The sequence below is a fragment of the Saimiri boliviensis genome, chromosome 1 (genome assembly GCF_048565385.1).
Source record: "Saimiri boliviensis isolate mSaiBol1 chromosome 1, mSaiBol1.pri, whole genome shotgun sequence".
Classification (NCBI taxonomy): domain Eukaryota; kingdom Metazoa; phylum Chordata; class Mammalia; order Primates; family Cebidae; genus Saimiri; species Saimiri boliviensis.
In genome coordinates, this window is record NC_133449.1 from 206,551,037 (window position 1) to 206,572,172 (window position 21,136).

Below are 21,136 nucleotides of genomic sequence, written 5' to 3' on the forward strand. Positions count from 1 at the left end.
CTCATGTACCTTATATTTAGCAAAGGAAACAGACAGCAAACAAATAAATACATAGGTCAAGCATTATGAAGAAGAATCATTCAGGACAAAGCAATTGAGAGTGGCTACTGTAGACAGAGTGGTGAGAGTTTCAAGGGACTCAGAGTTTTCTCTCAACTGAGAAAAAAAGGTGAGAAAAATGCAAATAGGAAAGCAGATATTACTTTTATTTTATCTTGATTTTGGAAAATATGTCTGATATCTGTGAGCAAGTGAACTTCCTAATATTAAAGCCCCAAAATTAGGTAGGCTCACTAACACAGTTATTGTCAGTGCTGGAAAACTGAAAACTCCCCACAGGACAGAGCCCTCTCATAGCAGCACAGCACAGAGCTAAGGGGACCTCATACTTCCTGCAAGCAGTCAGATCCCAAGGGTGAGGAGGGAGAGACTCCAATTTCTCCTTTCAAACACCCAAGTAGATAAAGTCACAACTCCCCATTCAGTGCAGAGTGAATGAGAGGCCAGAGACAGGGCAGTTATTATTTAAGTCGCTCGGCATCCAAGGAAACAGGAGGAAGGGGATAAGAAAGTTACTCCTGAACGTGTGAGTTTTTTCCTAGCCACATTCTGCTGCTCAGGTGCAGGGACAGGGGCAAAGTAGGTAGGCAGAGAGTTGGATGGACTTAACTACGGACACAGCCTGATGAATATTACAGAAGGCAGGAGAGGCTTCAGGATGGGGGAGAGAGGTGTTGAAAGTTATCTTCTAGGGAGTAATTGTGGTAAAGGACCATAGAATATAAATTGAATAAGGAGAAAAGTAAGTCCATTAAGACAACAATAGATGAGGAATAAGTGGTACAGTAAATGGATTAGATCCAAATGTAATCAAATAATTGCTGAAGACAGGGAATCCGTAAGTAACCTAGAAATGTAAGAGAGTTCATCTAGTTGAAAAATAATGGCCAACAAAAGATGTCCACATCTGAATCCCTCAAACCTGTAAATATGTTACCTTACATGGCAAAACGAAATTTGCAGATGCGATTAAGGATCTTGAAAATGGGAGATTTTCCTAAATTACCTGGATGAGCCCAATATAATCAAAATTGTCCTTATTACATGGGAATCAGAAAGAGACATGGAGATAGACAAAGAGGATGTGATGAAAGAAATGGGGTCAAAGTCAGAGAGAGTCGAAGACGCTATGCTGCTGGCTTTGAAGAAGGAGGACATAGTTGCAGGGCAAGGAAAGTAGGTGGCCTCTAGAAGCTGAAAAAGGCAATAAAAAACATTCTTTCTAGAGCCTCTAGAAGGGAGGCAGCTGTGCTTACACTTTGATTTTAGCCTATGGTACCCATTTTGGACCTCTTATCCCCAAATCATAAGATTAAAACACAGAGAGTAAATGATGATGTCCACTATGAATTTTGGTTAATAATAAGGCACTTGTATTGGCTCATTGGTGATAAAAATGTAGCAACAGATTAGTAATAAGGGAAACTGTGGGGGGTTGGAGAGATATATAGGAACTCTCTGTACTTTCTTCTCAATTGTTCTATAAACCTAACTGCTTTAAAAATAAGTCTATTTTTTTTTTTTTTTTTTTGAGACGGAGTTTCGCTCTTGTTACCCAGGCTGGAGTGCAATGGCACGATCTCGGCTCACCGCAACCTCTGCCTCCGGGTTCAGGCAATTCTCCTGCCTCAGCCTGCTGAGTAGCTGGGATTACAGGCACGTGCCACCATGCCCAGCTAATTTTTTTGTATTTTTAGTAGAGACGGGGTTTCACCATGTTGACCAGGATGGTCTCGATCTCTCGACCTCATGATCCACCTGCCTCGGCCTCCCAAAGTGCTGGGATTACAGGCTTGAGCCACTGCGCCCGGCCAAAAATAAGTCTTTTAATTAAAAAATAGACAATGCTGGCCACTATAAATAAAACAAACAATGAATTAGAGTCGAGACAGAGTGGAAGTTGGGTTCCCATAAGGAGACAACCAGGATGGGTCTATTTCAACAAGGGATTCATTAAAATACCTAGAAAGTTCAATAATATATTTTATAAAAGAAAGTTAAAAAGTAACATTTTTACATTTTGGAATCATTTTACATTCCCATCCCCTGTCCCTAAGCCAGAATTGCATTATTTTAGAACGTAAACTTAAATCTGTAAAACTTAAGCTCAAGGTTATGCATGCAGAATAATATTTTGAAACTTCAAGGAACTGGTCATTTTAAATAGTTGAAATATTTAAAATTTTGAAATACAACTTTTTCAAAGGAAGTCTAATATTAATAGATGCTGTTTATATGCTTAGATATTCTTCTTCTCGCCCCCCAAAAAAGCTAGCCAGTGTTTCCTAAGCAAAAATGCATGCATGCAAAACAAGTTTTATTCTACAATTCTCATCCGTGTAATCTAAAATCTAGTAGCAAGCATGCCCCTGAAGTCTAAATTCATAATTTATAACATGAGGAGGGAATAAAGTAAACATAATCCAGATAATTTTGGACTTTATAGTAGGTAGTCAACACCTTAAATTTCATCTGGAATCAGAACAAAATACTGATGTAATATCCAATGGAAACATTATCACAGCTTGATTAGGTGATAATATGACGCATTTCTCATATTGCTTTCATTAAAATAGCATCATATCCACAAAACTCTTGAATAGACCATCTCCAGAGAAATTATTCCAAAATTACTGTATTATTCAAATATAACTCCTGCTTCGGTTGCTTTTTATATCTTGTTTTCTTCCAATTTCCAAACCAGTAAGTGTGGCCAGGGAAACATAGTTATCCCTGAGATCTAACAGAACGATGCATTAATGTTATATTGAGGTTCCGTCTATTTTCTGTCTATTTTCTTCTTGGAAATATATTCCCCTCACCCATCATCCATTCACCCTACCCCTGGGGCATCAACTTCCAAGGTAGGACTGAGATGAACATTCCAGATTTGAGGCCTGCCTAGCCTCAGCCTCATTCACTTTAAGTCAGCTCCTCCACTTTCCTTTTCTCCTCCTCCTCTTCTTTAATTGCCTCCTTTCCATGACAGAGCCTTAGAGAGTTGTGCACTTGAGTGCCATGATTTGCTATGACTCAAGCTTGCATTCACTGACAAGAGTCTGGGAGAAAATTAGTTGGGAGAAATAGATGTGACCAGAGGAAAGTCAGAAAGCAAGCTATGAATTATGAAAAAAAAAAGATGTTGAAGAGGAAGATATTCAGGGGTTTCCTCAACCTCTCATTTTCCCAAAATTATATATGTTGCCTGACAGCTGTTCTTGATTTTCTTTCATGTAACATTCACAGGATCACGATTATTTCAAGCAGAACACAAGGGGAAAGTTAAGCATGTAAGAGGTCATTCATCTTCCCCAAAAGGGAATAGAAGAAATGTGCAGTCGCCCCCTCATTCTCAGAGTGACTCATCATAAATGATGACTTTTATGTCAAACTAGAATTTTCTTCATTCTTTCTTGTATAAATGTATGAGGGTTATTCCACACTTAGATGGGTCACCAAGGTAGCTTATAGATTTTTCCTTCCCTTGAGACATTTTAAGAAGATAACTATCAATCTGTCTTTGAAGGATGGCAGAGAGTCCTTAGGACAGGTTGAGGAATGAATTAAATAACCTTTGGCTGTTCCCACTGACTTATGAGGGAGAAAAAAATAGGCAAACTCACAGTATAACACAACTCCTTCTAAACACTAACTTTTTTTTTTTCCAGTGTGGAACTCTCTGCCCTCCCTGGCATTAAAAGTCAAAATAGTATCAAATCTGTGCAATCAAAGTACAAAATTAATTGAGTACTATGGTGAGTATCAATGGAGCATAATGAGCCACAGAAGGCTCATATCAACACTAAATTAGAAAATACAACTGCCTTTCATAACTCAGTTATACTCAATTCTGTAGTATCCAGAAATTACTGGAGTGACTGAAATATTTGTTAAAGATACTGAGAGATCTTACATCTTCTGAGTAGCAGTAGAATCTAAAGGAACATTAAGTTCAGCATCCTAAAACTCTAAGTACTAAGTACTGATCGATCTTAAAATATACCAGGTTGGCCAATGCCTGGCATATGGTAACTCAATATTGAATAAATTGATGACAGCTAAATTATTTGTGTTTCTGGACTTTTTGAGATGACTAGTTACTGCTCCTTACAGTAGATCATCTCTTAATTCAGCTCCTCCATAAGAAGGATAGTCATCAAAATAAATAAAATAAGGATGATAATTTTTAGGTGCTTCCTGTGGTTCTAAGGTCCCAACAGTGTGAAAATGAGGAATGCTGGAAGCTTTGAGGCATCTCTTAGCAGATGACAACCCACAACAACAAAATAAAATGTTTTCATTGACTTAACACCTGTGACATTTCACTTTGACAGTTGATTTTATTTTTAAAAGCTTACATAAAATCATCACAGAGATTATGTCTAAAGCAGTTCTTTGAGATATAGCCTTAAAATTAAATATTCAATCTTCGTTATTTTATTTCCTCTCACTTATAAATAACAGTAGATGCAGTTTTCAATTTCTTCTAAACTTATCATAAAACAAACAAAAAATATTTTTGAAAAATTTAATTTCACCTTTCTGTACAACTAAGACTATGCAATGAAAACTTATTAAAACAAATGCTATATCAGAATCAACCTGCATGCTCCTTCTGTCAAATAATCTATTAATATTTACAGTTAATGTTAGATTCATTGTTTTGTTTAGGTTGGGTGGATTCGCATCTCAAAATTTTCAAAAAAGCAAAGAACCTATTAAGGTCAATCAATAGATATCTGCCACAAAATTATTTCATCTGACATTGAAAATAATCTTAATGGCCACATTAAAAAATGAATACAAATGTTGCATTATATGTTGAATTAGAAGATACTTATAGCAATTTTGTCTTTCTTTTCCAAACTTTCCCAAAGCCTCTTTTTCTCAAGAATTGATTCTTTCTCCTCAACCAAGTTTGTCTTTACAGATGAAGAGTAAAACTTACAATCTAAATTTCTCTAAAATGATAATTTATGATCTAAAAAAAAAATAAAACCCTGGATTCGGTTTTTCGATTGTAGCAACTCTGATGGCATCTAACGCCCCCTTTTAACATCAGTTTACTGATTTGATCTTATTTAAGCTTTTCAAGAACCAACATAGTAACAACTTGCTCATTCAGAAGAAATCAAGTAAGAAAAGTAGGATTATACTCAGATGAGCATACACTTATCTCATGTTCGACTAAATGCTCTGGAAGCTTTGAATGTTTTCTGAAATGTTAAGCATTTCATGGTCACAAAGATACACTTCTCTCAGTTATTTCTCGTTCTAGGAATAGTCTGTTCATTTCTGCAATGCCTTTGCACCCTCTAATGGTCATTTTAGGATTTTCACTATTGGGAGCAAATTTGTTCAAGGCTATGCAAAGGTTTCATCTTATAAATTTGAATTTTTATTAGAATAATGATATTTACACACTTTACACCCTTAAATCTGTTATTTTATAATCCCAAATACCAATCAAAGCTCACACCTCTTTATATTGTTTTTTAAAAAAAAACAAAAGTACATAGAGTTGGAGTTACTAAGGTAATAATTAGGAAACACTTCATACTTTCCAATTACATCTGACATATTAACAAGCTAATAAGAATTTAAGATTTTTGCCTCCTAGGTACCAAACAATTCAATAGTAAGGCTATCATTTGGTATCATAGTTATTTCATAATACTGCCATGGTAAAGTCAAAAATCTGTTTGCTCCTGTTTATATATACAAGGCATAAAAATGAGTTCTAAACCAGTATAATATCCTACAAAGAACCCCAGAAATGAGGTTCTCTTTTATTAAGAAGTAGCCATAACAAGATTAAACACACGCAAATGTATATAGATACAGAAACTATAGCTCAACTGACTCATATATTGTCTAAGGAATATTGCACACCTTTAACCCAGAGATCTTTAAAAAAAAATCTAATGATCGTTGACATCCATAATAAAAAGAAATATTGCTTATTTCTTTCCTGATTTCAAATCTTCTTTCTATTACAGTTTCATGTTTAGAAAACATTTAGGAAAAATGTGAAAAGTTTTAATGGCAAGCTTGATGTCTGATTTCATGCTTCTGACAGTGATAAGGAAACCTGCTTTGTGGTGAAAAGAAACAACAGATAAAACCGTATAGATGTGGGAGGAGCCAGTATCAGTGCTTATGGGGAGAACAGTTGCATTTCTACACAATTGGTTTTTTCCAGGGTGATGCTACACATTTTAAAATATCTTTTCTTGAAGAAAAGTGTAACTTGAGCCCTCTAAGAGTTTGAAGTTTGTGATATCCATATTTTTTATCAGAAAAATATTTCAGAACTTACACATATACCCATAAATCAACAACTTTTGTTTCAAAATAAAACTACTGATATTAAGGCCACAAAAATGCACTAACCAACAGTGCAATAAATCCCATATAACTGGATAACATTATAGGAGACATTATCCATTGAGGAGATGGAAAATACAATATCCCCAAGCTAAAATAAGATATTACATAGGATGACACTCCAAGTATTTAAAGTTTCTATCGATTTCCAAATTACAATTAAATTTAAATTTAAAATTTTGAGTTTCCACTTTAAAATATAATTATCTCCAATAGCTGACAACATAGGACTTACCAACATCTGCAAACCTTGCAAGGTATCCATTTATAGGGGTTGCTTATTTGTAATTCAATCCATTGTCATATGTAATGACAGCAAATATATACTTGAGAACATGACAGTTATTGACAGCTCCAAAAATATTATTTGTCTACAATTATATTTTTAAAAAATCTAAGCTCCTGAAAGTCATCTCTCTTATACTGCAGCCATGTACATTGTCTGATTCCCTTTATATTTCATAAACCCTGAAAATTGTGATATGAAGATGCCAACACTACCTGTACTTCTTCCTGTATGCATTCTTTTACAATGATTATTGACAACTGAAATCTACTGTGTTAGTATGAATATATTTAAAATATAAAACAATTTTTTTGTTAATGAGAATTGCAAATAACTCTTGGTAAACTGTATCCTGTCCTACAAAATTCTGGTGAAATCAAACTTAGAGAATTACTAATTTTCAATAATTTGGAGTTTCAAAGCATTCAAATGTATATTCAAAGACATAAAACTACTAAATCCACTAGTGCCAACAACCATTTAGGAAACAAATGATGGTTGATAGAAAGCAGAATAACGCAGGAGTCCTAAGCTGTTGAGCATAAAATTCCAGGTCCTTCAAAATGCAACACTACTTTTAAGGTCTTCAGCACTATACTTTTCACATCTCAATGATTACGCATTTAGCTCCCATTATCAGAAATAATTCCCTCCTTACCATAGTACATCATTATATGTTGGGATTTATCACGATAATGTAAACTGTTTGAATGGCTTTCTCTCCCAATAGACCACCCATATGAATTTCTTGAAGGCAAGAGCTGAGTTTATTCATTTTTATATCTCTAGCACTTGACAACTGGTAGGTGGCAAAGCAGCGTGTTGCTTTTGGAACCAAATGATCATGATGAAGATTCATGTTTTAATCCTAGGTTCAATAACTTGACTTTCTAGTTTCTTATATGTAGATGTGGAATAAAACAACCTGTGGGGTTGTTGTGAAATTGGAAGATATTTATTTATGAAGTGACTAACCCAGTGTCTGCCGCATATAAGGCACTATTACATGTGCTCAATAAATATTAGTTGAATTGATTTTTTAACAATAGTTCTTTTCATTTATATATTAGTTCAAAATCTTTTCAGAATTTTCAGATTTCAAATCACCATCTTGATCTTGTTCCCTCACTCTCATATACCATAATTTAAACATTGCCATCTCTCTAAGAATAAAAAATGTTACTGTGTATTAAGGCAATTTAGGCATTTGAGGGAAGTGTGTTCAATGCTTCCCAGGATTAAAATAGTTTAAAATGTCCTCAGACAGGAAAACTAAAGTTCAGGGCATTCAGCTTTAATTTCTCTTCCATTTCTTACTAACAGGGAAAAATGCTTCAATATTTATAAGACTTAGAATAATGGATGTGCATAATTTTCCCTTAACATACATTTCTGCTTTTTAAACCCAGTTTAAACTCAGTGAAAGGCCAGGAACATAGACTTAATTATGCAGAAAAAGGATGCTTTAACTGCAGTGCACATTCAATAGACAAAATCCAAAGAAAGCAGTCCTGCCTCAGACATTACAAATCAATTCATTATATTGATTTGGAATGAGTTGTGCTGTAATTTAAAACATAGATTACCACAGGCCAAACTAAAGTTCTATTTCTAAGGCACTTTTGCTTAGCTCCACACATGACCCGAGAATTTTCAAAAACAGTGATTTGCCTAACCTTATAAAAAACCTATTGTATATAAATAATAGGTTTTAATGGACTAATAATTAAAATGTAATCAAAAGTAACTTTCAATAGTATGCCAAAAATTGTGTGTTTGAGTTAACTAATAACTTCAATAAATCATTGATATCTTATTGAGAACAGGCAATGTGCTTCTGTTTCAAAATGATTTATTCCACATGTAATGCATAGAATGTTTCCATCTCATTTCCTAATTTTAATGTAATCCTTGAAGAAAATGTTAAGATTTCACTGTCTTGTTTGTTTTTCATGGAAAAGGCTGCTCCTTGGGGAATCAGTAATCATGCCTAAGAGTTCTATTGTCCTCACATCTTTTGGTGACTTGCTATTTTATCTTAATGTAACTTAAACATTTTATCATTTTTTTCACTTGTCGGTCTTAAAAGGTAGGAATAATAATAGTTGCCACTACATAGGGTATTTCTCAAAAGGCACTGAAGCTATAGTTCAGAAAGAATTGAATTTTAATTATGCATCTAACAAATGGGCATATGAGACCAACCAGTTAATTAGAGAAATGGCTAAAATGCATGCTTCTTTGTGAGGACAGAATATTTATCAGTAATTTTCTTTATATTAAAATAACAAAACCTACCAAATACAGTTATTCTAAGAGCATAATAAAATAATAATTTGCAACTGAGTTCTTCCTGAGACAGCCTGAGAATCCAGACAGAATGTAACAAGGTCCTTCTACACCAATAAGTATCTTCTTCACTGAAATCTCTCCTGGGTCTCAGTTTCTCCATTGGAGCAACGATCTCATTAAACTACATGAACTTTCAATTCTATGCTAATTTTAAATGTTCGGAGTTCTTAATAAGTTAAATAATCAATTAGTAACAGAAATCAACTAACCTGCTCTTATCTGATATCTAGATGATATATGAACCTATAAACATACAAATATTTAAATAATCCATAAGTCATTTAAACATGTGTATAGAACTATTAAAATCCAGGAATATAAAACAGTTGTTGATATGACTGCCTAAAAAGTCTTTACTGTTTCTGGTAAAATGACACAAAAGTTGAAAAAAACAAATTCCTCAATGAAAACAAAAATGTCTTGCTTGTCAGGTTCCTTTTCTTTAAAATGAAAGAAGCGAATTACAACAAAATTATGGTCTTTGAAACAAATTATAACGAAAGAGGATTTTAAAAATTATTTCCATAAATGTCAAGAGCAATTTAAGCTTGTTACCTTGGTGAATCAGAGTAGTTTTGCTTGATAAGAGCTTTCTTAAAGTTTGCCACGAAATTTCAAAATACATAACTACCTTTTCATCAATAAAAATAAATGTTGCTGTGACATTTTTCCAGCAAATTTTAACAAGATTCAAACTACCTAATCTTTCTAAAGTATTCACATTTCTTTCTGGTTATGGAATTAGCCAGAAACAAAGATAAAACAAACCTGTTTTTCTGTTATTTGATCCCACAATGATAACAAAATTCAGTCTCTAAACCAGTATTTCTAAATACACTTATCCATAATTTTCAACTGATTTCAAAAATAATTCCCAAAATAAAATTAATTGGAGATAAGCACAGGTCTTTATTTAAGGACTCCTTACTAATTGTATTGCTCCTGTGGTATTGAAAGACATTCGTTTCCAAGCTGTTTATGTACCAAAAGCACAATGTTTGCTAGCACTGCCACCTGCTGTTGACTCTAAATCATTTTCCAGCATGCATAAATAGAAATAAAAATAAATGGAATGGCTCAGGCATAGTGGTCAAGAAAGCAAGCATCAACACAAAATTTAAAGACATTTTGTGTGCAAACCAATGACAACAGGTAAAGTGATATCTATGCTGTAATAAATCTCTTGCCATAACAGAGGGGTTTAATAGGTGACTGAAAAGGCCCCTGAACCATTTTGGTTATTCGTATTAGACTGAGTTATATTTTTTACAGGAGCATTTTCGATGTGACCAAAAAAAGCAGAGGATGAAGTACAAAATAAAGTAAAGGCAATAAAGTTCTTCCAGAGGGAATCAATTGATCTTCTTTTAATTGAGTAAACCATGTTCAATGTATGTAGGAAGATATAAGCAAATGTGGCAAAAATTAGTGAATCCAGTGGAAGGATATATGGGAAATCACTATATTAGCCTCTTTACCTTTCTTAGGTTTACAAACTTTCTAAATCAATAGATGGAGAAAAAAGTATAATGTACCGATATATTTAATCTGCTTTGCCAGTGCAACTAAACTTCATGGAATTTAAAAGAATATTGAAATTATATTAGACAAACTTAACGCACATTTTAATGTCTGTGAAAAACTGAAATACTTTTTTAAAAGAATATTGAGGATTTATTTCTTTTTCTCCCTTATTCTAGAGAAACAGTAGCCTTGGGTCTGATGGCTACTTGTGTAGTTGGAGCATTGACCTAACACTGCCTCTGGGGTAAGAAAAGAACAAAGTGTATACAAGAACGTGAGTATATCCAATAGCTTTCCCTTTTACAATTTAACAGCTTCAGAACTGCCCTGTTCGTTAACTTTAAAGCTTTTTCAGTGTGCTTATCAGAATTCCCCAAACACCATAACTGAAAACTTCTTTAACCCATATTCATGAAAATTATTATTTAAAAAAAGAAATCTGAAGTTCCCAATTTTAGTAGGAAATTTAATCTTTAAACAATAGACAGCTTTTGGATTGTCTGTCCAATCTTCTTTCTACAAACTTCTCCTCTCACCTCCCCTAATCCATAGAGATTTAAATTCCATGATTTGAATTACTGGTGGGCCACTTACAACCTACCAGCTGGTGCTTCTCTCTTTTGGGAATTCAGAATTGGGATTCAGAAAAGATAGTTGAGTCTTTGATGTTTTCTAAAGTTGAAACAGGTAAACTAAGGGGCTATGGTGCTGCTGCTGAGTATGAAATGAATAAAAAGGCAGGGAGAAATGCCCATATGCAAAGAGAAAAGAAGAAAACACACATATAGAAATAGAGAAAGAAGAAAATACAGAAAGAAAGAGAGGGAATAATGCCTGACAACTTTCTAGTTCCACATGAACACAGCAGTACTTCTACCCATACTTTCTACGACACTCCCCTGTATCCATACACACCCTTCTCCCTTGCGATACACTAGTTGGCTGTGGGATGTTATTTCTTGAAGCCAAAGTCTTGACTCCAATAATTTGCTGACATTTTTTTAAAATGCAAGGAAATTTTGATATAAAAAAATTACAATGCTAGCCAACAATAAAAAAGCTAAAAAATGTAGATATTGTCCATGAGATACAATTTTTGTAAGTGTGTGCGTGCACACACACACACACACACAAACTGCAATATTTCTCTTAAGCAGAGTCCATGCCTAGGAATTATAATGACATTTGTAGTATATGGTAATATTAGTTCAAAATACTCACTGCTTCTCATGACTTGCTTTGGCCAGTCCAAATTATAAGCCCAAGTGACTTGTGGCACTGCCAAGCAGGAACCTTAATGTTATCTTGTAGTTCCACCATGTCCTTTCCCTTTGAACATACAAGAAAGAACAATAATGTAAGGCTGTGTTACAATAATGTGAGACTGTGTTACATGTCAATCTGCAATAGACATGTAACATGAACAAGAAATCAACTTATATTGTTGTCACTGAAATTTAGAGGTTGATTGTTACTGCAGTATAACCTGGCAAAAACCGGTACATGTCTAAAATATTCTAATTAATCAGATACTAATGGGTAAGAATGTAAATATTTTATTACAAGTCCATTTATTATTGCTAATAAGCTTATATTTTAAATAAACTCTTTTAGATTTCAAGTTATCACGCTTTTAATGATTTTAGGGGTCTTCACACAATTTACTTACTAAACCATAGATTTATCACTTCATTCCTTTTTTTAACAATTGCCAATACATTTATCATAAATACATATTTTGTCTTAAAATATATTTCAAAAACATTCTCATTTTAGTATATGGACAATATATACTAATTTTAGTATGTAGACTATACTAAAAACTGAATGTTATAAAACTTATTAAAACATATCAATTAAGAAAAAGGTCTTGAAAAATGCTTCTTGTTTATTATGAAAACAACCTGATACCAAGGATTCTGAATCTTTCAAATAGCATAAACCAAAGCAATTGTAAGTATTTGTCCTACTTCCTTAGTTAATTTATAACACCAGTGACTTTAAGTACTTACACAATCTAGATATTAACTCTACTTTTGCATAAGTACCTTTTTCTTAAGACAATGTCATCTTTAATACAGTTTGGGTGACTATAAATAGCTATAAAATAAATACAAATTAGACATGAGGCCAGTTCTATGCCTCCTGCCACCACGATTAACTGTGTGACCTTGGGTAAGGCATTTTACTTCTCTAAGCCAGTGAGCCTTCATCAGAAAAATGAAGATAGTGATTTTTCCTATCTGCATAAGGAACCAAATAACACAATGTACACTGTAGTCTCTTAAATGTATTAAAATTATTATTACTTACATGTGTATTAACACTACAAGATACCTTGATATGATCAGAATTTATATACCAATGGTCAAAATCCAAGGCTATATAATGTAATGCCATAACTCCTTATCTAAAAGAAGGGTCCCAGGGTCACAACAGAAGCAGCAGTGATGGCTGCATACAGTTTCTGCCAACTTTAGTAGGTAGTTTAAACTGTCAGAGTGCCAGGTCATTTTGGAGACTAGGAGACTATCTCTGCTTCTTTACCACCATTACAACCACAATAAACCGTATTAATGAGAGAATTTAATCATGCAATTCACTTTTTACTTCTAGGTGCTCATTGAATGAACACTCTCCAACACTCTCCCATTTCTTTTTCTTTGCTCTTTTTTTTTTTTTTTTTTTTTTTTTAAGTGATTCTTCTCCTGGCTTAGCCTCAGGAGTATCTGGGATTACAGGTATGCATCACCACACACATCAGATTTTTTTTTTTTTGTAACATTCTTCCATTTCAATGACAAAAATACATTAATGTCCATAACAATAAAAAGATTAATAACTCCAGCATTGTTTAAATTATACATGCCAATATTATTCTCAACTTTTTGCATGTGTTTACTCATTTAATCTTCATAACAATTCTATGAGAAAGTTACTATTAATTATTCTATTATTCTGATTGAAAAATAGAAAGCGAGGCACAGATTAAGTGTCCCAAAACCACAACTCATAAGTAGCAGAGTCAAGTTTTGAACCTAGGCAAGCAGTATTGAAATTCCACTTCAACCAAATATTACACCTATATGGTTGAAGCAAAAATAATTTGGGGAAGAAATCAAACACAGTGATGGCAAGAAAAAGAAGAAACTATTATTTCATTAGTACATATCAAACATATCTTTTTAATAATTCCATTCACTTGAATTATTGAACTTTCATACTAGTAGAAATCACGTGAATGTATCAAGTAATACAAACGCTGTTCATCTAAATCCGTTATTTCCATTGCTATAGTTTATTTCTTTCATTGTTACTTCAACTTTCGAGAATTCATTTTTATTGTACTTATGGGGTTGAGAAATTTTATCTGTGAACCAGATTTTGTCCTTGATAATGAAAATGCACTGTTGGAAAAGCTAAAATCAAGAACAAATCAATGTGTAGTAATTGTAACACTATAAATAACAGCTACAGCCTCAAGCATGCACCTGCAATGTAAACCTAAAGTATGTTTCTATTGTATCTCTTTAAGAATCAATATTTAAAAATGACAATGTTAAAAAAAAAGTCCCATGGAACTTTTAAATATATAAATATATAACAACTCTGTGCAAATATTTAATGAAATACGTCTTAGATTCAGATTTCAATGCCATTGACAATCTCTTGCAAGCTATTAATTTTATATATATGATATGTCATTTAACTAGAGAAATTTCAGCAATTATTTACTAGCTGGCAAAAAAAATTTTCCTAAATTTAAATAATATTTGAAAATGTCAAGAAAGAATCACAAGAGTCAGTTTCATTTAAATAAATTTGACATATTAAAAAAAGTTGGAGCTTTTAAATAAATAAAAAGAAAGTATCCTAGCTCTAATATAAGACGAAAGTGATAAAAATCCATTATTTTCAAGAGAAAAGAGTCAATCATTTCTAAGGAAACTATTTGACTTCTTAGAAACACTAGTTTGACTAAAATAGGCCTAGATTTTATGATTGGCCGATTATGAAAAAATAGATCTCATATATTTAATTCTAATTTGTCAAATGAGGAAATTCACACACCAAATATAAAAGAAGAGCCTTTATATTTTTATATCAAAATTTGTACAAAACATCAATAGAATGAAAATTTGATTATATCAACACACCACAAAATAATTACCACTGTGAGACAAATGGATATTAATTTCCATAAATCCTCAAAACAACTTTGACTGGTTCTATGAACTAAAAAACTAAAACAATGACTGGCAAATGTCTACATTTTAACATTGAAAAGGCTTGATGAGGATATTTTTTTTCCAGAATATATCTGTTGCTTTTCTAACAGTATCAATAAACCCAAAGGGGCATCTATACACATTTCCAAGTTTCAATAATAGCCAAAGTATTAAATAACTAATCCATTATAAAGTACTATTCCAAAGTAGAGTGTTTGGCCAGTATACCTCTTCAGAGAGATACTGTAATTGCTTCACTCCACTTTCAATAAACGATCTATAATGAAAGTTGCTTTTTAGGCTTAACCTAGAGCTGTGCCCTGTGGGAAACGATTGAGTCTTTGTAAAATGTGTTACAGTTTACTAATAAGAATACAGCAGCAGCACAACTGATGAACCAGCAAATCTGTTCTGACTTATTTGGTCTTTGCTGAATAAATTTGAATATCATCAAAATACATTATCCTTATCCATAACCTGCTTCCTATGATTTGCTCTATCCTACACTCATTTCAAAAGGAAATTTAAGCACGTCAATATTTTATGTATTTGTGCTAGTCCTATGGCATTACATAAAACAAGAAAATTTTTTTTCTAGAAGTCAAAAATAAAGCTTTGAATAGGAAAAGGTTACCACATAATTATTTAGAACCTAGAGAAAAACAGAGAACAGTAATATAACAATATTTATGTTTGATACTGATATATAATATACAGAATTTGTCACCAAAAAAATACAAAATTATCTTTCTTAAAAGACATTCATTAAAAATCCTCCTTTTACCATGATTGGCTGTCTTATCTTGAACACACCCATTAACCCCTCCCTCCATCCTCATCTCCCTTCCCCCCTCCCTCTCCCACTCCCCTCCCTTCTCTCCCCCACTCCCTCACCACTCCCTCCTCCTTCCCCTTCCTTTTCCCCTTCCCTTCCTTCTTTCCTTTTCTTCGTTCCTGATTCACGCATGATTCATTTAACTTATGCTGAAGGTATAGCACTTGCTGGGCATTGTGTCTGCCTATAATGACTTAAGAATGAACAAGATAGGTGTTCCACAGAGAAGCTCCTAATCTTTGTGGTATTTAAAAAAAAACAAAAAACTATGCTATAAAATATTAAGAAGAAAAAATAACTATACTATAAAGTATTATGGAAAAGCTTAATTTATAATGTTTTGGAAGCAGACAAGGGATTATAATGTTTCCCTGAGATAGTGGCACATGAACTTAGTTTTGAAAATTATGTAAAATTACTCAACAAGAAGGTATATGGGTGAGTGGGTGGAGTGAGGTAGGTATTTCTAACAAAGGAAATAGGAGGCGTTAACTTGCCATAGCCTGTAGCTGTGGCTTTAGGGTAGGATGCAAATAGGGCAGTGATGGAGCTCTCCAAAGTTGCGTGCACACACCAGAAGCTGCACAATACAAATACATGAGAAGAAAATATTGCAGCTTTTATTTACTTATTTTTTTATTTCTTGAGATGGAGTCTCACACTGTTGCCCAGGCTGGAGTGCAGTGTCCCGATCCCAGCTCACTGCAATCTCCGCCCCCTGGGTTCAAGTAATTCTCCTGCCTCAGCCTCCCGAGTAGCTGGGACTACAGGCATGCCCACCATATTCAGCTAATTTTTTTTTGTATTTTCAGTAGAGACGGGGTTTCACTATGTTGGCCAGGATGGTCTCAATCTCCCGACCTCGTGATCTACCCGCCTCGGTCTTCCAAAGTGCTGGGATTACAGTGTGAGCCACCGCGCCCAGCCACAGCTTTTATTTTTAAAATTATTCTTACCACGACACATCCTTTTTAAAATTCTGCTCCTGTGCATAGCATATTGTGTCTAATATTTTATACATATACACATGTACAATACTTTATACACACACATATATAGATAGTATATGTCCTCAAAAAAAATTTTAATTTATAGTATTGCAATTGAAGAAAAAGGATCTCATATTGTATGTTCTCCTGTAGGTGATACATAGTAATAAAGAATTTTTAAAAATGGAGACCAATTAGATTTTAAAAGATACACTATTTCTGGGAGGCTATATTCTGGGAGGTAAATTTAAACATGAGATCTAAGACAAATAAAGCAGTTATGAAACCACTTCGGTAATCTTGGTAGGAACTTAAATGATAGTGGCACAGTGGAAATACCAAGCAGGAGGCAGAAACTGCTATATGATAAAAATATTTTAGACTATAAACCATGTTGACTTACATCATTCATTACATTTTGGGCCTATACAATTCCACAAAGATAATGTATGTATCTTTCCAAAAGTAGGACTACAAATCAAGTTATAATATACTATTATCCTATTTGAGGTCATTAAAACTCAATGATTTAATTATATTCTGATTTCATGAATAGGATCAATTTTTTAAAAGAAATGTAATCGCTATCCTGGCTACATCACTCTAGTTGTTCTCATGTAAGTAAGCAAAATGAAAATTTTGATCACAGAAAAAGGGGTGAGAGACTGGGAGGGAGAGAGAGGGCAGGCAAAGGTGAGGGTGAAGGGTACCGGCTAATACAGTGCTACAGCCAGTATCCAATTATTCCAGGCCACCATATTGGTGATAGAACAAAGGTAATATTGTTTCTGTTTTCTATCTCTGTTTTACCAGATTCAATAGGCCAGGGCCTTTTACAAAATGTTGCATCTAAATATATCATCAATTTCCTTTGCTAGGAAAAAAATAGAAGCCAAGCAAAAGAGAGAATAGTGAGATATAATATAGGTAAATTATGCTTTATCTACTGGATCTTAAGCAGTTGGATTTAGTGCACTTAGATATATTTTGAGAAATTTTCTCCACTTTGTTTAAATTCTGAAAAAGAGAAATATTTAACAATAGAATTTTAAGTTGTACCTTTGAGTACTATTTACCAATACTTTAAGAAGCCCTTATCCATTTTTGAAAGAATAAATGAATGAATGAATCACTGTTCAAATTTTATTGCAGACCAAAGGGCCTAGTCCTGCACAAATACCACACGGATGGTCCTATTACCAGAAAAACTCTGTGTGGATTAAATTGGAAATATTTTCATCCATTGCAGATAACTTTATAACTAGAACAAAATGGAATATTTTATAAGCTATCTGTAGTGACATTTTGTATCTGGTAATAGTTCCTTATCCTGGCTTTCCAGGTATTTCACATGGCCTTCAGTGACATAGCTACACTCTTAAATTACTCTGCCTTTCCCACAATTCTGTCAGTTAGATTTATATTAGAGTTTGCTAAACAGGATAGTGGCAATAAGTGGATTCTCAAGGATTTTTCACAAGGACTTAAAATATATAAATCTTTTTTAATATCAATTGATTTTTAACATCAATGTTAAAAATCTTCACATGTTTAAAATCAGTTTTTGTCCTAAAAATATACATGTGCTTTTTGAAAGACTATATTCCTCAAAAAGATGAATATTCTAATTTTTCAAAACTCTAGAAATTTACTAGATTCCGATTGACAGTTCTATTTAGAGAATAAAAACAAAATGCCATTCCACAAATTCCAAAAGTGTTTATTAATCATTCTAAATTTCATTCCTCCTTTTAATGTATTCTGAAAATATCGTAGCAATCAGCATTATATTATTGTTGTAATGATAGCTTAGGAAGCAACAGAAACCCTCTCTGAGATACTAAAATCAGGCAAGTTGGAAACAGCTGAGAGAGCCCTGTCAGGGCACTTTGTCTAGAAATGACAGGTAAGATGTCCTTTAATCACAGTAAAGTCATCCTAATTTTTTATTCCAGATTTCTAGTTTTACTTCTGAACTAATTCTTTATGGAGCTCGAAAACAGAATATATTCACCTCCAACAGTAAATTAACCAACATGTGAGCACATAACATGTGGCTTTAAATATACCGCTGAATTACCTGTCCTCCATAGAGAAGGAAAACTCTGATTCATAGAGCAGGTAACAAACCTAATGCTCTCAATCCTGGCTGAAGGAATTTACGTGCACTGCAGACATTCACTTTCTGTAGAAGGTCATCACTTCACAGCCTGGGAAATAATCCCTGCCAGCAGACTTGCAAAGTGCCTGAGGCATCGCTCCTGAGAGGCATAACTCCTCTTCTTTCAAGGCTAGAGGTCAGAGTCATGATCACAGCTCAGTCAAATTTAAAGGAAAAAGTATCTGGGGTCAAAAATATCCTAAGGAAAAAAATAGAAGACTAAAACTCAAAAAACATACTGTGCTCCTCTGGGCTTCGGCATGGTGATAGAAAAACCTGTTGCAGAATATTAAATTTAGGTGTTTTTTTCATCTGAAAGCTTCAAAATAACTAAACTAAAACTGAATACAAAATCTGAGGGCTGTCATACTGCAATCAGTTTTGAGGACATTTTTAAATGCTACAAATTTATTTAAATACTCATCAACCTAGACATTCAAAAAAAGCAAAGGAAAAAAAATCAGGTTTAAGTGACTTACACATGAAATGTGAACAGAGGCTCAATGATTAAATTACTGCACCAATTAACTTGAGTACACAGAAAGAATGCTGCTCTTTCAAGCAATGTTAATTCTGCCTCTGATCAGACAGACTCCTCCTCACATCATGGTGGTTGCTTCATAAAACACAACTCATACAGCAAAGGGGAAGAAATGATTTGTAAACAAGAATAAACCACTGTTTGGGAATTCTTTATAAAATGCATAAACTAAATTGATGTTTGCATGGAAAATACAGTCATTTCTATTTACTTCCAAGAGTAAAAATACTCTAAAAGTTGTTCTTTGAAAAATAATAGGGGCCGGGCGCGGTGGCTCAAGCCTGTAATCCCAGCACTTTGGGAGGCTGAGGCGGGTGGATCACAAGGTCAAGAGATCGAGACCATCTTGGTCAACAAGGTGAAACCCCGTCTCTACTAAAAATACAAAAAATTAGCTGGGCATGGTGGCTCATGCCTGTAATCCCAGCTACTCAGGAGGCTGAGACAGGAGAATTGCCTGAACCCAGGAGGCGGAGGTTGCGGTGAGCCGAGATCGTGCCATTGCACTCCAGCCTGGGTAACAAGAGCGAAACTCCATCTCAAAAAAAAAAAAAAAAAAAAAAAAAAAAAAAAAAAAAAAAAAGAAAAATAATAAGAGATGAAATTACCATTAAACTCAACAAAAGTGGCTTGTTACCCATAAAAAACATAAATGGGTGCATTTAAAGATTAAAGGCATTTCTGGATGTAGACATCACAAAGGGTAAAGTGTTTTATTCTGGTCATCTCTGCCAACTGCTATTACATGCAGTCATTTTCAGTAAAGGGAAATGTATTTGTAAAAGCAGAGTGAGCGCAATAGGCCTTAAATCAGACAAGCTGGGGACTGCTGACAGAGCGCCATCAGCACTTGGCCTACCAGGACCCTTGCATATCAGGATTTTATGGTGTGTTCTTCTGACGTATCTGACACTTAGACTCTGCTACCGCTTTAGCGTCTGGAACATTAACCTACGTTTATCTCTAAATTTGCTCCTACTCTTTTAAGGGACCAGGTTCTATCCTGGCAAGATGGAACAGAGAGTTTTTAAAATACGGATTTTGTCCAGTCTTTGTTCGTGGCCCTCCAAAACTCAGTTCAGAGGTCATCTCTTCCCTGTATTCTGTACTAGAACAGACTATGCTATGGTCAGGTGGCAACTTAGCCCTGAAATCTCAGTGGCTTATACCACAAAGGTTGATTTCTCACTCAAAGTCCATGGCAGATATGACAGCTCTCCATGACAGCTCTCTCCCAAGAGTGAATGCCAGTCCTGTCTCCTTGTGACCTTGTCATTTTAACATGTGCTTTCAACATTGCCAGAACAGAGTAATAAGGATCTGAAGGGGTGGAATCCTGACTCTTACTCCCTCGACTCAGAAGACCACCACCACTTCTGTCCACAGTGCATTGGTTACAGCTAGTAACAAGGCCATGCCTGGCTGCAAGGAACCTAGGCCATACTGGTTTCCCAGAAGATCCAGATGGAGAGAAGAAAAAAACATGGGTAATCTCTTTAAGTCTCCATTATACCGTTTCTGATCCTGCCCTGCAAGTCCACTATGGGTGCCCTGAATGTGCTGTCTGCTTTGTCTTCACTCTATCATGCTGCAAGTAATCGTTTACCACCTGCCATCTACTTTACTTCATTAGACAAGGAACTCCTTGAGAGAGGCAACAAGATATTATTTTCCTGCCTAAATTCCATAAACATACAAGTAAACACAACCACACAGAGAGTCAGATATGTTCTTGCTTAATGTTAGTTGAGAAGTTCTAATTACCAAGGTAT

At 34.2% G+C, this 21,136-nt stretch overlaps 1 long non-coding RNA gene across 2 annotated transcripts in view; it reads right to left on the reverse strand.

The window, feature by feature from the left end:
- Window positions 1-21,136, reverse strand: part of LOC141580654 (uncharacterized) — a 563,177-nt gene that overhangs the window by 328,055 nt on the left and 213,986 nt on the right. For both annotated transcript variants that reach the window (XR_012512938.1, XR_012512939.1), the window contains exon 3: window positions 11,831-11,938. This is a non-coding gene — a long non-coding RNA (uncharacterized LOC141580654). The remainder of the gene's footprint in view (window positions 1-11,830; window positions 11,939-21,136) is intronic.